Source organism: Panthera tigris, chromosome B4 (genome assembly GCF_018350195.1).
Source record: "Panthera tigris isolate Pti1 chromosome B4, P.tigris_Pti1_mat1.1, whole genome shotgun sequence".
NCBI classification, from domain to species: Eukaryota; Metazoa; Chordata; class Mammalia; order Carnivora; family Felidae; genus Panthera; species Panthera tigris.
The window spans coordinates 112981404-112999324 of NC_056666.1; the positions used below are offsets into that span (position 1 = coordinate 112981404).

Consider the following 17921-nt stretch of genomic DNA (forward strand, 5'->3'; position numbering starts at 1 on the left):
TCTGTGCCACGCAATTTTTAGGGATTAGAAACAAATTTACGGGAAACACCACACTCTGTCTTTGAAGAGTCATAATAAAAGTCCATGGTCTTCAAAGTTTTGAGAATATAAAATTTATCTGCAAATTTGTTAAAAATGAGGATTTCTAAGCCTACTTCCAGAGACACTAATTCAGAAGGCATGCCAAGGGACTGCTACCCAGTAGCTAATATAATGCTCATCACATAGTATGTACCCAGTAAACAGCTTTTTAATGACTGAATTTAATAAACATGCCCAATTCTAATGCAGAAAGTCCATGAACCACCTTCTCAGGAGAGGTTGACCATCTGGGGAGAAAAAAAAAAAAAACTGAATCAGAGATTAATTAAACAAGATGCTTTTGCTCTGTAGTTCAAAATATTCTGGAAAAAAAAAATCAACACCACTTCTTTATGAAGTTGACACTTGTTTCCTTTTAAAGAAGCTGAATTCAGTCTAAAAGTAAGTAAGAAAAAGTCTGGAACCAGAAGGGAAGTAGAGACATATCCAGGAATTTTAAGCAGAATGAGGTCATAGGAAGCTGTTCTTTTCCTGCATCTTTTTTTTTTTTTTTCCTTTTCTTTAAGCAGGAAAATTCCACCCAAGAAGCAGACCAGTTGATCTTGCACCTGTGCTCCTGTGTCTGGCACTTATCTGGGTCAAGTCTGAGAAAGCAGCCCCCAGGCCCTGGAAATAGACAACCCACCCTGTCACTGGGACACAATGCACGTACAGCCGTTCTTATCACCAGACGTTCTTGTCCAGCATCCGTCTGGGAGCCAATTCCATGCCATTGGGGCAGCATACCAGACTGACAAAATTACACACGGCCATCTGACCAAAATGCTCTTCCCTTCATACATCCACCTCTCTATCCCAGATCCATGGGGCACTTCCCTTGGTGCCCATGTCAATGTGTCTACTGTGTTTTGCTCTCAGGAGGATCTAACAAAGCAGTCTATGGATTCAGACTGCCCAGGCTCAGCTCTTACTGATAGTTTCCTAGGCATGTGCCTTGGGACCAATAACATAACTTCTCTGTGCCTCAGTTTACTCATCTGTAATTTGCAGATACTAGCAACACCTACCTCCTGGGGGCCTTCGGGGGAGTAAATGAAATAATGCACATAAAGAGCAGTGGCTGGCCCACAGGAAGGTTGGAGAAACAGGCGAACTGTGGCTAGATGTCATCTATTTGGAATTCTAGCCTGTTCTCTAGCCAGCCCACTACTCCAGGACAGTCTTGACTTCAGAGCTGCATGTCCCACTCTGAGGCTGTCTCAGGGAAGATTCCGTACCACTGCTGCCCAGTGTGGGTCCTGTGCTTTCCACTAAGCATTCCCGCATGGGGCACACAGAGGGTATTTGCAGCCCCCAGCTTGCTTCATTGTGCACCTGTGCTCTAGGGCTATGTATTAATTGTGGCCATTTTTGATAGAGGAAGGTGCTAATGTTAGATGCCTTGATGACAGACACACATAGAAAAGCACAATTTTTTCAGGGTTAACTCACAGATTAATTCTTTTTTTTAATTTTTAATATTTATTTATTTATTTATTTATTTATTTTTATTTTTAATTTTTTTTAACGTTTATTTATTTTTGAGACAGAGAGAGACAGAGCATGAATGGGGGAGGGACAGAAAAAAGGAGACACAGAATCTGAAACAGGCTCCAGGCTCTGAGCCGTCAGCCCAGAGCCCGACGCGGGGCTCGAACTCGCGGACCGTGAGATCATGACCTGAGCCGAAGTCGGACGCTTAACCGACTGAGCCACCCAGGCGCCCCATATTCATTTATTTATTTGAGAGAGAGAAAGAGAGAGCATGAGCGGGGACAGAGAGAGAGAGGGAGAGAGAATCCCAAGCAGGCTCCACGCTGTGAGCATGGAGCCCAACGTGAGGCTCAAATTCACAAACCGTGAGATCATGACAAGAGTCAGCCAGGCACCCTCATGGCTTAATTCTTAACCTTTCTCTTGACCTCTGAGCCTTGCATTGTAAATTTTAATGATCTTTGTTCTATAATGTCCATGTCAGTCTCTTCCTGTGAAATATGGGGCAACTGAGGTGTGAATGACATCATTCAAAAAGCACCTGCAATCCTTTTCTTTGCCGAGCACTTTTAGATTATTCTCATTACTTCCAAAAACCCATTGACATACTGTTACGTGTATTTTGCAAATGAGGAAATTAATATTCAAATGCATTCAGTATCTTGTCCAAGGTCTCACAGCCAGAAAGCAGAGAAATGGGATTTGAACCAAAGCTCTCTTACTGCACAGCTTATGCTCTTTTCAAGACACTGGGGAATGAATGCATGAAAAACCCTGCTTCCATATGTTCAAACGTTTATTGAAGGTCTATTGGCTGCTAGGATCTCGAACTCACACAGTAAGATTACCTGAGGCCCACTGATCACCATCACCGCTTCCCTGTGGGGCTTTACTCCCCTTTGGCAAAGTTTTCTTGTTATGAAATGCAATTATTTGACTATAAATGGATAAATCCTACAGATCATGTCCACTGACATGGCTAATGTCAGTATGCAATGTCTGACAATTATGCAAAAAGCCTTCATGTCAAACATAAGCAATGGGCAAATTAACTAGGAAAGGCACCTTTACAAATTGAATAGCCACATTTCAAACGGCTACTTCTTACAGTTGAAATTTATATCAACTATCAGGTAGCTTCTCCAGGTGGTATTTGGGATCTCCCTGTGGGCAGATGGTTATTACCACCCAACTTGTTGCCATTACTTGAAATCAACCCTCTTCACTTTTCACATACGAACTGTGAGTACAGTCTTGACTAAATTCAGCGAGTTTTTTTTTTTTTTTTTATTCTTTGGTAGAGTTAACAATATTCTTTAATACTTTGCCTTCCACAAGTGAATTGCAATTGCTAGTTCTCTTTTCTCCCTTATCCTATCAGAGAAGTTACGGGTGAAAATCAGCGTGGCTGGGCAAGAAGAATGAAGGAAATAGATTTGACTGGGAAAGTGGGCGTGGCACGTGGGGGTTGGGGGGGTGGGAATTCAATGTGACTCAAAATACTGTCTACTTATGGGTCACCAGTTATGTCCTCTGTTGGAAATTAAAAAATAATATATGTTGTCTTTCCGGGTCTCAAGCACTTAGGATCTAGTCGAGAGGACTGGACTCATACATAAAATAGAAGCAAACAACATGGAGTTAGAATCTCCATGAGCCAAACAAAGCCTTTGGCATAGACACTTGGTAATATGAGAAGTCAGGAAACGGAGAATTTCTGTGGGCTGGTGTGGGTTGAGAACATGAGATGGGGAGCTGTTGTGCGCCTGGAGAGAGGGTGAGACTCCGAGAAATGAACGAGAGAGAGAAATGAGGAAAAACGCGTGGCCAGGAGGAAAAAGAGAAGCAGGTAGTCGGTGGGTTTTGCTCTAGGGAAGGCGCCGTAATGAGAGGTGGCAATTCTTAACGGGCCACGTTAAACACGATGCACTCTGTCCTCACTGTTACGTTCAGAAATTCAGGTTTGGGAGTTCAGGCTTGTATGATGGTAAATACAGGTCTGCAGGAAAAAATAGCCAGTACACATTTACTTCAGGGTTTTTTTCTTCTAAAGAGAAATATATTCCACACTATGAAATATTTGTAAAAGCCCTGGTTTCAAAATACTTGCTCTACTTCTCCAAGCCGCATGAAGGAACATTTTTTTTTTCTGCCAAAACCCTCTAGCCCTACAGTAACCAGTTTCTTCACTGCATCTACTCTTTTTTTTTTTTTTAAAGACTGCATTTTTTTTAAATTTTTTTTTTTTAACGTTTATTTATTTTTGAGACAGAGAGAGACAGAGCATGAACGGGGGAGGGTCAGAGAGAGGGAGACACAGAGTCGGAAATAGGCTCCAGGCTCTGAGCTGTCAGCACAGAGCCCGACGCGGTGCTCGAATTCACGGACTGCGAGATCATGACCTGAGCCGAAGTCGGCCGCCCAACCGACTGAGCCACCCAGGCGCCCCTCCACTGCATCTACTCTTAAGCTCTCTTTAGTGCCATGTGTTCTTCATCTTTAAATAAACCCCCTGGATGATATTCTTACAAAGATATTCATGCAATTTGGTGTGAACTTGTACATCAACTTTACCAGGAATGGCATTTTCAGGCATTTCCATGAATCAAAATGGTCTCTCTCTCTCTCTCTCTCATACATATATTTAGACAAAATACTTTGCTTCCTTAATGGTCACTAAAATTTGCAAGGTACTTGTATTAGTACAGGGAGATTTAACTTGCTTCCCAGACACATTCAAATTTTATGTGAGTTCTATTACCATAGGTTTCCTTTCATGTTCAGAAACTGTTCTACACCACAGACTAATTTGGGGAATCAGTGTATCGGCTCTGGCTAAAAATAAGTGGAAGTGCCTCATTCTGGAAGGTCCCTAAGAGAGTAATGACACCATGAATGATAATAACAGCCTGTTCATTGTTAGATGCGCGTTTCATTTTGATGGCATAAAAATTAGCTGGGGACTTGTTAAAAATGAGGATTTCCAGGCCCACCTTCAGAGACACTAAATTATCTTATATGTGTATCTTATATGTGCCACCTAGACTTTAAGATGTCAATGTGAGGGGATTATACCTCGTAGGATTGTTGGATGACTTAAATAAAATTCTACATGGAAAGAAACTAGTAAGCTTTACATACTTCACACAGAAACCAATGAACTTCAATTATCAAGATTCTTACGATTCAAATATTTGAGTGCTCAGCTCAGCTAAGAAACACCAGTCATAGTAGACTATTTTGACAGGTCAGAAGCTTCTGACTGGTCCCCCATGTAATGCTGAATGTCCCTATATTAATTTTCCACTTTTGGATGACTTCCATTCAATGGTAATTGTGTTCCCAAACATTGGATGCATTTTTAACTGAGTTTCCTACCACTTTTTTTTGTCAACTTTTGTTTCAACCGTGATTCAGCTTAAAACAAAACAAAACAAAAAATGATGTATTTTATCTTCATTATGAATCAAGTTAGTGGAAAGTTGACTTTATGAGCAAAATCCTAATTTATGAATATTCGAATTTTACTTGCTAAGGACATTAGAACTTGACTCTCTCGGAGCAAAGAATTAGAATAGTATGAAACTTTAGTACAAATATCTTTAAGTAACAGAATGTATTTGATTTCACCTCGTGGCCTTTTTTAGTGAGTTATTTAATTTCATTTTAATTCTTTTTAAAAAACATTTTACAGTTATGGATTCTATAAATGATTGTATGGTGTCGCCACAGATTCTCACCAACACATAGGATTATAACCATGGCTTAATACCTTTCCATAAATTATAAATTAAAGAAAGACCTGTCCAGACAGAGGCAAGCACACATAAGTGCTATGCCTCTTACAATATTCAAGATCTCCCATGAGAAAATCAGTAACTGCTTATTTCTTAGGACCAAGGACCTGCCGTTCCCAAAGTCACCACCACACTTTAAACTTACCTCCATGTGGAAATAGGTGGAAATTCGCTGTTGCATTCTAGTGAGAATGACACCTCTGAAATCTCTCAGCTTCACAGCCCCTATCAGAGCCCTCAGAGACTCTCCCTACATAACACCAAGCAATAACTTTAGGACGTGATGTTCCTAGAATGAACTGATTTCAAAAATCAGAAAGAAAAACAGTTACGGCGAGTGTGGAAGGGTGAGGTCGTGTTCTACAGGAGGGAAAGGGTAATGCTCCCCAAAACCAGAAAAACAGTAAAACCTACAAAGATGGTCCAGAAACTCAGGAAAATGCAGGAAGAAATCAATGATTTGCATTTGTACCACGCTCTTTGACCTAGCCTACATAATAATGACTGACTTTCATGCAGACTTCCTAGCAAAATTATTTGTGACTAAGATGGTGATATTCCCAACATTGAGGGTCTCAGATAGGAAGACCAGCCATCCCTGTGTGCCCCGGGCTGAGGTGACTCTGGGGATGTGGGATATTCAGTGGTAACACCAGGAAAGTCTCAGGCACACCCAGATGCATTGGTCTCCTACATGAGCCTCCCCAAGTAGGCTGATAAGAGCTTTCCCAAGCTTTCCAACACGTCGCTCCATTGCTCACCAAAACTTCCCTACTCAGGTTGGGCAAAAGCTAAATTGCAACAAAAGTGAATGCTTCATTGTGTCTTCAGTTCCCTTCTTTGGCTTCTGCTCCTTCTTTTCAGTACCCCTAGCTATTGAGGGACCCAGCGTTGTTTTCCTTCTCTAGATCTGCGCAAGGTGACCTCTTTTCAAGCTCATTCCCAAACCACTTCTATTACATCAAAGCAAAACAGTCCTGTGTCACAATTGCTCATGGCCTTGTTTCCTGCCCTATGAAGATAGGGATCAGCTGCTGTTTCTGACATTGGGCTAGATGAGAAGCACCCTCTCCTGGGTAATATAATACCACACGGGAAAACGTTACCTTTAAGGTAATACTCAAGAAGGAAACATTTTGGTAGTATGACAGAGGTAGAGGGAACTGGGAAGAATATTTGGTAAAGTAGGACTTTCACCACCCCGGAAAAAAATGTCTACCTCTTACCTACAGACCTTCCATAGTGTAACACCATCAGAGGTGCACAGCGGACGGATGTGAGATAAATGGCAAACTTCACAATGGCTAGCTTCATAAAAAAGTGTTGCATCCAACTTTGTGAGAGTCTCCAGCTTTCTTCCATCCAAATATGTGTCTGTTATAAATGGATCTCGAAAGCATAATTGCCAAGGAAGTCTACGTCCATGAATATTTCAATGTCTCTCGTGAAATATGTTCCCATCATTACCCACACCGTGGTATGGACAGTATTCTGCACAAACGAGGCACTCGATAATTATTGATTGGCCAATGAAGGCTCATTATCTAATGCACCATGATCATTTATGCAAGGGGCCCACAGGAATCAGCATGATCCCATAGGCGTCTATTTTTTTTTTTTTTTTAACTTTGAGAAAGGAAAAGATAGTGGTTTATCTTGAGCTCCTTGTGGGGAGGGGATATAAAAAGAAGTACAATAATAGCATAAGTAAGGGGTCACAAGAAAGGAAAGAATAAGAAAAAAGAAAGAAAACATAAGATCAGAGGCAAGCAAATCAAACCTATTAAAAACTGTTTTGTTTTGTTTTTTTACACAAAAATGCACATTAATTTAAAGGAAAGGATTCTAAACAGCAAGGCTTCTCTGTTCTTGGCAGCAAAAAATTCACCACCATAGGTAAACTGCCTCAGGAGATGACCTATAGAGTCAAACCTAAAGCACCTGAAATTTAAAACAAAAGCCAATTTACATTTCACGTAAGGGAAGCCAACAGATGGGCCAAATAATAATTTCAAAATCTAGTTTACAATGAGAAAAAGAAATCTGGAAGACAGAGTCAAATAAGTTTGAAATAAAAAGCAAAGCAATGAGAAGAAATAAACATGTACAGAGGCTATGACTACCTCTTTTGGTGGATATAATTCCGGGACTTCTCTTTCTCCCCAGTTGCTTCTCATGCCAGGGGCAGGCGGAACACTTCTAGGATTGTCACTTCCCCAGATGGCACCAAATTCATATACCACAAACTCCAGGGGGATTCAGAATTCTTAGTCAAGGCCAAAGTTTTCCTTTGTCTCCAATATGGACCCTAAAGCAAACCCAAAAAGTTTGCTTTAGAGTATCTTTGCATCTATTAGTCTGAATCACGTGAAATGGCAGCTTTCACAGGTAAAAAATAAACGCATGTTGATAATTTCAAAAGCTTGAACCTAATACATTCTGATTTTGATTATAGAAATATTAAGATCCCAAACATACACAGCTAAATATAAAATGAGGTACATACCTACTTCTACACTTAAACCAAAGATAGTAACCCTTTGGTCACTAATTCTTCTAACACAAGGTGTGGACTCAAGTTCAGGAGCTCAAAGGGTCCAGGTCTGGCCTATTTCTCCACCTCTCACCTGTTCCACTGTCTTTGTCAATCATCGTGTTCTGAGTTGTCACATGAAACGTCTGTGTGGCTCCATTTTCTCTTGTTGAGATGGCTTTCCTTCTTTGGGCCTCATTGGCTTTATTCATCTATTTCATATGCTTGTTCTAGCTTCCAAATTAGTATTATTGTTGTCATGAGTATTGCTTCTTGCCAGAGTTCACATCGCTCTCCTGCTTTCTCACCTGGACATACCTTCCACTTCCTTCCGTGCTGCCATTGTGCTGCGGGCACTACCTGAGCGTGTCGCTCTTTCTTCTCCTTGGGCACATTTCCACTGCCTGCCCTTATGTACACAGAGGTGGCCTCTTGCTTTCCCCCAGAAATCTCATAGTTTGGGAGGCAAACTGTTTCGCAAGACCACGGAGAAGAGAATTCCCCCATAAAAGAAACACGATCACTATCAATCTCACTTCCTAGTTTTTAGGAACGAGACCCAAAGACCTCATTTCCTCAGTACTTTTAGCTCAAGTTCAAGTTCAGGGTGAGCTGGGATGATCAAACTGAACTTCTGAGTGCTGATTACAACCTTTGGGTAGCTATAAAATTAAGCAGACCATCTACAAGCCTTCACTATCGATTACATAAAGAATTAAGGAGGGGCGCCTGGGTGGCTCAGTAGGTTAAGCATCCGACTTCGGCTCAGGTCATGATCTCACGGCCCGTGAGTTCGAGCCCCGCGTCTGGCTCTGTGCTGACAGCTCAGAGCCTGGAGCCCGTTTCAGATTCTGTGTCTCCCTCTCTCTCTGCCCCTCCCCTGTTCATGCTCTGTCTCTCTCTGTCTCAAAAATAAATAAACGTTAAAAAAAAAAAAAAAAAAAAGAATTAAGGAGTCACTAATCAGCCTGTATGTTATATATTCCTAACGACTCTAGTTCAAAATTCAAGTTTTGATTAAACAAAAATGGAGCTGGGGGATGGGCATGTGAATGGGGGTAATGTCTTGCTTGTGGGGGGATGGGGCATCATTTGGGATGAATTCAGGTTATTGGCCTGTGGTTATCAAGGGTTCCATAAGAGTATTTAAAAAAAATTTTTTTAATGTTCATTTATGTTTGAAAGAGACAGAGAGACAGAGCACAAGCAGAGGAGGGGCAGAGACAGAGACACAGAATCTGAAGTAGGCTCCAGGCAAAAAGCTGTCAGCACAGAGCTGGATGAGGGGCTCGAAATCACGAACCGCGAGATCATGACTACAGCCAAAGTCTGACACTTAACTGACTGAGCCACCCAGGCACCTTTGTATAAGACTATTTCATCACAAAGCACTCTCAGGATCCTTCAGAAGTTATGAAAAAAAAATTTTTCCAATACCCATTTCTTTATTACAGATGATATTTGATGAATAAAATTGAAGTAAGCAGGATTACTTAAATACCTTTGAACACTGACCCTCATGTCTTCTAGGCACTGGAGCTTCAAGTTCAGAGCCACGGGAAGCTCTGGTCTAGGCAATAGGAGACCACACTGTAGAGAATCTGAAACGATTAATAATTCAGTATGTTATCATTATTGCTTTGTTCACGATTCTAAACGGTAGCAATAGTAAAATATTTGCCCCCCGAAAAAAATCTTTCCTTGCTCTGCATTTTAAATAAATGTTGTGGTTACTAATGGGTTGTAGAATGTATGGATAAGCTTCCAATTAGCATATTTTCATTACTTACCTTTTAATGAACAATTGAATCTAACACGAAAATTATTTTGGAAAAAGTTCAGGTATATAGTCAGTCTCTAGCTCACATAGACTCGGGAACAGGCTTGGGGCAAGTTCATGACCCTCGTCTGTGTGACACTGTGGTACCATGCATTCCTGCTTTCAAACCCCAGATTCAAAATCATCGAGAACAATACAGTAATTATAAAGACAAAGAAACTGAACTAGAGTTGCTTCAATTCTGTCAATCTACGAGACAGCTTGGAATTTTTTGTGTTTAAAATTTCAAACAGTGAAACAGGGTATGAACTGCAAGTTGTAATATCTTTGGTCTTTAAGCATGAAATTTTAACACATGAACTATTCTTCAAGGCTTTACTAGTATCACTGAAAGCATGATTTTTCGGGGCGCCTGGGGGTCTCAGTCAGCAGAGAGTCTGACTCTTGATTCTGGCTCAGGTCATGATCTAGCAGTTCGTGGGACTGAGCCCCACGTTGGGCTTCCTGCTCAGCAGGGAACCTGCTTGGGAGTCTCTCTCTCTTTTCCCCTCCCCCACTCTCTCTCTCTCTCTCTCAGGAAAAAAAGTATGACTTTTCTTCTTTTTAAACTTGGCGTTTTCTTTAAAACTAAAAAGCAAATCCAGAAAAGGATCATTATTAGTGGTTATGATAGAATTATTACTGAAAATACATTTTGGCCAGTGGAGGAGGGAGCTGAAAATGCTCCGGTCTGGGTGTCACATCACACGTGGCACCCCACTGCTTCTGCAAAATGGCTTCCGAGGGAGCTGGGACCTCACTGTCATTTTTGCCCTTCTCAGATGCTTTGTGACAGGTGGCTGGGCACGGGCCACAGGAGACCCGGGAGAGGACCCCCACTCTAAGCAGAGACCGAGGCAGGTAGACCTCAGATTTTTCAAAAAATATTACATCAATTTATGTTATTCAAGTATATACAAAATAATTTTAAAATATTCTTAAAAATACATTATCTTTGGGGCGCCTGGGTGGCTCAGTCGTTGAGCGTCCGACTTCGGCTCAGGTCATGATCTCGCGGTCTGTGAGTTCGAGCCCCGCGTCGGGCTCTGTGCTGACAGCTCAGAGCCTGGAGCCTGTTTCAGATTCTGTGTCTCCCTCTCTCTCTGCCCCTCCCCTGCTCATGCTCTGTCTCTCTCTGTCTCAAAAATAAATAAAAACATTAAAAAAATTAAAAAAAGAATACATTATCTTTGGAGATTAAAGTCCCCAGACTTTAAATGATGCAGGGGAAAATGAGGCTGGCCGTTCCCAGGTAGACATTTGGAAGACAAAGATGCGACAGAGCTCCGGGCGAAGAGCAAAGGTCCTGCCTTCTGCTCGGTTTCATCAGGAAGGCCCACTCCGGGAGGGGCCTGAGTCTGTTCTCCGTCCCCAGATCACTCCTGCCTCACAGCGTTGATGGGCAGATGCAGTGAGATAAGGTGAATGAAGAGCAATGCTTCGCTCGCAGTAACACTGTGACACAGCCAGCTGTATACACAGCAAAAAAAAAAAAAAAAAAAAAAAAAGACAGAAGCCATCTGGAATGCTCTCATTCTAAAGATGATTGAAGGCAGAAGGTAGGTGTGGAAAATCCAGGGAGGGAAGAACCAGGAGCCCTGACTGAGGAAAAGGTGTCCGTAGGTCCTGATCTGTCTGGAAAAGCCCTAATTGAGGCTGGCTAAGCCTTTGCCATTATCATGGTTCTGAATACCGCCCCCGCCCCCCTCCTTTATTCTCAGAAGTGTCCCCATTTAGATAACACTAGAACTATTGTGAGGATTAAGTCCTAGAACTTTCCTCCGTTTCATCAAGAAGGAAGATGAACTCAGAAAGCATGAAACGCCTTATTGATGATCACATACAGTAAGAGGCAGAAACCCCATCTTATCCTGAAATCTTTTTATGTATCCTATAGCAGATGGGGATGACAAGAATCTCCTAGTAATCCTAACATGTCTTATTTTGCTCCAGCCAGGACTAGAATATGTGTATCTTGTTAGCTTTTCTCTCCAGCTACACTTGTGTTCTAGAAGGACATCTGTAATCTCAGAGCCACCAACTTTCTGCCTTATGAATAAGAGGCTGGACGGCAAGCAGCCTCAATGCCAGGGTCAGGATTAGGTTGGTGTTTTTGTTCCCGGCATGATCATCTCCAAATCCACAGCCACGTGATTCCCAAACCATTGGTTACCCAAGATCCTTCTGTTCCATTCTGCTTTGACTGATTTCTTGACTACTCTCCTGTCATCTTCCCTCAGTGTCTACTGAGGAGTCTTTCAGCTGCAAGTGGCATAAACACAGATCAAATCGCAAGGAATTATGAGCTCAGAGAACTGAGAAGCCCAAGAGTAAAACCGGCCTCAGAACTAGTTGGATCAAAAAACACCGGGCAATGTTACAGAACGTGGTTCTTCCTTCCCTTCTTCTTTCATATGCTTCCCATTCTACTGGAATCCTTTTCAGACAGGCTCTCGCGGATCAAAATGCAAAATAGCGACTGGCAGCCCCAGACTCATAATGCCTTCTTAATATTGCCTCTCCCCATGGTCCGGCCCAGAGACGGCATTATGTCTCACTGGACTGACCTGCATCAGGTGCCCATCCCAGAAGAAAGCACAGCCACCCAGGTCACAAGGGCTAAAGAAACAGGGCCTGGGTGGAAGATTAAGTTTGGGACTCTTCAGCCAGTTTTACAAATGACCAGTTTTTAGGTGAGTGTTTATAAAAGACAGGCCAAAGAGTATTTGTATCATTAATTCTGAAGTCAAACTAATTTTACTTGTATTGAACAGCAAAACATGTCAATGCATCCTCTTCCTGAAAAACGTGAAAGAAAAACCCTATCTCCTCGCAGAGAATGGATTATGAACAAATACTTGGAAAAGCAAAAATATCAAATGTTGCATCAACGTACGTTAGAATTCTAATAATATTTGTCGAATGAAAAGGAATTGACAAATACTTGGTTGAATTGTGTTTTTTTTTCCCCAGATGTGGAAAATAACCACACACACACACACAAACACACACACACACACACACACACACACACACAGGCCAAGCTTTCACAAAGCAATGATTAACTTACACTCTGAATGGAGTTTTAAAAGAACAACATGGGGGAAGGACTGAGGAATAAGAATGAGATGCCCAAGGGCGCCTGGGTGGCTCAGTCGGTTGAGTGTCTGGCTTCAGCTCAGGTCATGATCTCACAGTTCGTGGGTTTGAGCCCCACATCGAGCTCTGTGCTGAGAGCTCAGAGCCTGGAGCCTACTTCGGATTCTGTGTCTCCCTCTCTCTCCACCCCTCCCCTGCTCACACCCTGTCTCTCTCTCTGTCTCAAAAATAAATAAACATTAAAATAACAATAATAATAAAATAAAAATGAGATGCCCATATTTAAATCTTAAAATTGTACTGAACAAGCCCTCCTACACCTCACATTAAGTGCCCCAGCACTCTTTTATAGTGAGTCTGTGACCTCCCCAGAGAAGACGCTCAAATGTCACCGATTTCACTCATTACTGGATCTCTGTCCCTTTACCAAGCTTTATTTTTTTCTACATTGGATTTACGACTTCCTGATGTTATATTACATATTTATTTTTAAATTTTTTTTCAATCGTCTATTTTCCTCGCTGGAATAGAATCTCTAAGAGCCGGTTGCCTGTTTACCACCATCTACTTGGGCCCTCGATAGAGCATGGCACGGAGCAGGTGTTAACAGCCATCTGTTGAAAGGATTAATTGTAGAATGGACATCTGGAAACAGTATTGATAACCACATTTAATAATTAAAAAGGATAACATCTGTAATCATTTGTTATTACTTTAAGTTTAAATTTAAAACATAAAGGCTGGTGGAAATTTCTACCAGTTTCTCGACTTACAAAACTCTGACTTCATGCTTCCTAATATGACCCTGAACGCAAATGTTTTGGTAAAAAAAAAACAGCTGTTGGTGTCTATTTTCCCCAATGGTTATCTCATGGTTGGCCCATTCTTTAGATATTTTAAAAGAAAAACAAAAACAAACCAAAAAAAAAAAAAAATCCAAACTTTCCAACTTTTAGGCACCACGAGAAAACCTAATTTCATTTTGAATAGATGAAAAATTATATCTTCGGAGAAACCTTTCAACAGTTCAACAACTAGGTCAGTCATTCTCTGTTGCTTTATAATCTCACATAAAATAGTAGCTAACTGGAATTTTAATTCATTTTTCCATTCACTTTAGTATTCTTTAGTAGATACCACATAATATAATGCAACAGAATGGAAAGATTAAGAAATCAGACCTTCTGGGTTATAAATCTGCAACCACTGTTTGTTTGATAGCTGTGTGAGTTTCAGCAAGTTACCTTTCCTCTAAAATTCTATTTCCTCATCTGGAAAATGGAAAACAGAGAAAATAACAAAAATTATAGCACCTAAGCCATGGGAGCAAATAAAATAATGTAAAACTAAAAAATAAACAGCAACAAAAATCTCCTTTAAGAATCTTTTAAAATAGGACCTGGCCTTGAGTAGGTACTTGCTAAATGTTTTTTATTACTATTACCTCTTTCTTCATTTTAAGGTGTTTTTTTTTTCCCCTAAGAGTTTAAAATTTCAACCTTCTTTGGTGTTGGTAACTTGAAACAAATTCAACACAGTTCTCCTGCTTAAAAATCCCAGCCCCTGTACTTAAAACATAAACCTTGAACCAACTAGGCTACATGAAAACCAAATTTACATGAGATATTGTAGACTAAAATAAAATAAAACAGTCTTCACCACAAGAAAATGAAATGCATTTCAAAAATTCTGTGTGTGTGTGTGTGTGTGTGAAAGAGAGAGGCAAGAGAGATACCCTTTGGTTGTCTCCGTAAACTGGTTGCTATGATTAAGACTAAGTTTTCTAAAGAAGATGAGATAATAACAAAAGGCCTCTTTATGCTTAACTTTCATCAGGGGCAAAAAAGAAAGAGACAAAACAGCATGAAACGATGAGACCAAGTGATGAAAATTCATTCACAATGATTACTTTCAAGAGTAATTTCTCTAGGGTAATTCAGCGGCCTGTTACTATGGCTCTCCAGAGTGATAGCTAATGTAAATGAGACTACTAAAAATGGATTATCATGGTAAGAATATACTCAACCAATAATGCAGCAGAAATCCATCCAAAGCATTCGGGGAAAATTCAAAAGAAATGTCCTCCTTTTTTAATTTTTTTTTTTTATTTAACTTAATAGCCTAAGACACACTTCTTCCCTGACTAATAACCAGCAGGCACTTAAAAGTATCCTGCCAGGAAAAAGAAAAACAAACTCGTTTGGATGAAATAGGAACCCACCTGGGTTGTCAGCATCTATGTTTGGTCCCAAGACTCAGATTCTAAGCCAGGTTCTTTGAAAGACTATGGTAAATGTCTCAAATTATTTTTACCAACTCTTCTTTATCTCAGAAAAAGTAATGTTTCATGGGTGGGTTTCAGGAAATCCACAATGTATGAATTTCAAAAGCTTTTCTTGCAGATGTGTATGGCTCTCTCGAAATTGGGTTAAAAATAAAATTAAGTACCATGTAGTGTGAAAAAACTCTTCTCTTTCACAAGCTCAGGCAAAGAGTCTTTGGAATGCTTGTCTTGAGTAGCTATTGTTTTTGCTTTGTAGATTCTTATACATCGGCTATTACAACTAGATTGGTTTTAAAACAGCCAGGACCACTCTGCATGGAAATATTCGTGGAGTTAACTGGTTTACCAGTTTAAGTAATGGCTCTATGGGCAGGACCAAAGGAGGAGCACCAGGAAGGGGTGCAGCTGCCAGTTGTGTTCAGAAGAATACCCGGGGAGTGTCATGCAAAAGAAGACAAAGTTTAAGAGAGGCTTTGCATGAACAGAAGAAGCAGGCAAGTCTGTGTAGGACAGAGCCTCTTGTTTAGAATGACAGAAGCAAAAGAGGGGATTCGAGAGGAAATATACTTTCCATAGACCAAATCTGCAGGTAGGAGAACTGGTTAAAAGAAAGGAAGTCATCTTGGCTGAGGCTCATTGGCGAACTCTGCAACCAGTAAATTAGTAAACTAGTAAAGAAAACTGACCAGATTAATCTCATTAAGGACAGAAAGAGGAGTCGTGAGCGATTGTCTAGAAGTCACTGGGGTTTGATGTTAAAATTATTCTGAGATTGTTCCATTTGAAAGGAGACGGCACATGACATACTTTAAATTCCTTTCAAGCAAAGGATTAAACCAACCTATGAGTTGACTCAGAGAGACTTTAAAAGCATTACAACCCTATTCAAACTTTTATCTCATTTTTCTTCTCATTCCATCATGGAACATCATGGAACATTCCATCATGTCAGAGCAAAGGACTGAACAACTGCTTGGGCTCTTGTGGAAGGCAGCCTTCAAGATGGCCCCACGTGAGTGAGCTTTTCCATGTTCCCAAATTCCTCATCCTCTTCCTTATCCCCTTTGCCATTGTCAGTGATGACAATGTCTCTCTGCTCAGCCCTATAAGGTCCTGTCCCATTTATTAAAACCTACTTCTGGGAAAATGTTGAAAACTTGTCCAGTAATATCTGATTGGGTTCCTCTCCTAGAGAATGAAGCTAAACTTGCACTAGAAGAAGGAAGCTAAACTTGGGACTTTTGGGCATCAGTGAGCCAGAAAGTTATGAATTAATGGCAAGATTTATCACTTATTGATTGCCTAGTGTGTGCAGGCACCACCCTTTATATGTGCAGTGGGAGTGGTAGGGCCAGTGGGACACATACCTTTTAAGGAAGTGCTGTCTCATCCTATATAACCATGAAATTCAAGAGTCAGACATGATCTTTGGTTGTACTCAGTAGATTAGAGTACACAGTGGAAGATCCCAAGGGTCAGACAGAAATGTGCTCAACTTGGTAAGGAATACCCATACCAGGAAAAAATGGAACCAAGTTAGCAATATAAGCTAGCAAAATATTGACAGCATAGCCTAGTAGTTAGGAACCTAGACTCCAAACCCGACTGCTGGGTTCACTTCCTGCTAATGAGCTGTGCGGTCTTGGGGCACTCCTTAACCTCTTTGTGCCTTAATTTCTTCATCTGAAGAAGAAGGATGATGATGATGATGATGCTATTTACCTTACAGGCTTCTTAAGAGCATCAAGTGAGTTAATAGTCATGAAGTGCTTAAAACTCTGCTCCAGAAGAGGTTGTCAATAAGTAAACATCTCAAAGACTGATTCACTCTCATCTAAACTACAGCTTTTGGTCACTGGAAATGTTCAAGCGCAGGGCTTCGGATATAAGCAGACTCCACGAAGGCAAAGATGTTTGTCTATTTTGTTCTGCCCTTTGCCTAGATCAATACCTGGCATAGATCATACTAAAAAAATAGTGTCGAGTGAATTAAATGAACCTACCTCAGTAGTTACTCAGAAGAGTTTTGCATGTATCCAAATCTGGACAAAGTATCTCTCAGGAACTTTCCATCTTTAGGTTCTATGATTTCTTTAATGAAAATGCACTGAAATGGTACAATACTAAAAATGTGTCCAAATGATTTTAGACAAAATTATGTCTTCTTTCTCTCTTCTCTCCTCTCCTCTCCTCTCTTCTCTTCTCTTCTCTTCTCCTCTCCTCTCCTCTCCTCTCCTCTCCTCTCCTCTCCACGCCTCTCCTCTCCCCTTCTTCCTTCCTTCCTTCCTTCCTTCCTTCCTTCCTTCCTCCTTCCTCTTTTCTTTTTTTTTCTAGCAGACCATTTCTATCCAATGAGTGCATTTTTCTAGTTAAAAGGTTAAAAAGGAACATAAAGTATACTCTCAATGGCCTCTAGTCATCTCCACATGTGTCTACTCAGTAACTTCTTTTACAGTTTCGTATCTCCAGGCCTTTCAGTTGGGTCAGGTTGGCATTTCACTGCCCTTTATGTGTGTGACAAGTGAAAACAAGGAAAGAGAAGAAACTCCAGTGAAGAAAACCAGAAATCGCACAGCAGTCTGAAGTGCTGTTCAGTGGGTCCCCACTCAACCTGCCTCATCAAGCCCCAGGGTCATCCCTTGGCTCACTTTATAGCCCATACCTGTGACAAGCTCACAATTCCTTTGCCAGGAAGAGCCCCGCCCGCACTTCCGGGCATCATTCCCAGGTAGACAGATGAGCAATCAATACATGCAAAGATGACTTGCTTCACCTGGGAGCTGAGGTGAGCTGTGAGTCCACCTTTCACACTGG

The 17921-nt window shown here is 41.0% G+C and overlaps 1 long non-coding RNA gene across 2 annotated transcripts; it reads right to left on the reverse strand.

Moving 5' to 3' along the window:
* Positions 1-243: 243 nt before the first annotated feature.
* Positions 244-6263, reverse strand: LOC122240134. Of its 2 annotated transcripts, none has more exons than XR_006219475.1 (3): positions 6134-6263; positions 5518-5671; positions 244-329 (listed from the first exon to the last, which is right to left on the reverse strand). It is a non-coding gene; the product is annotated as an uncharacterized LOC122240134 (long non-coding RNA). The 2 variants fall into 2 exon arrangements; XR_006219476.1 differs by lacking the exon at positions 244-329 and adding an exon at positions 3118-3574.
* Positions 6264-17921: the final 11658 nt, after the last annotated feature.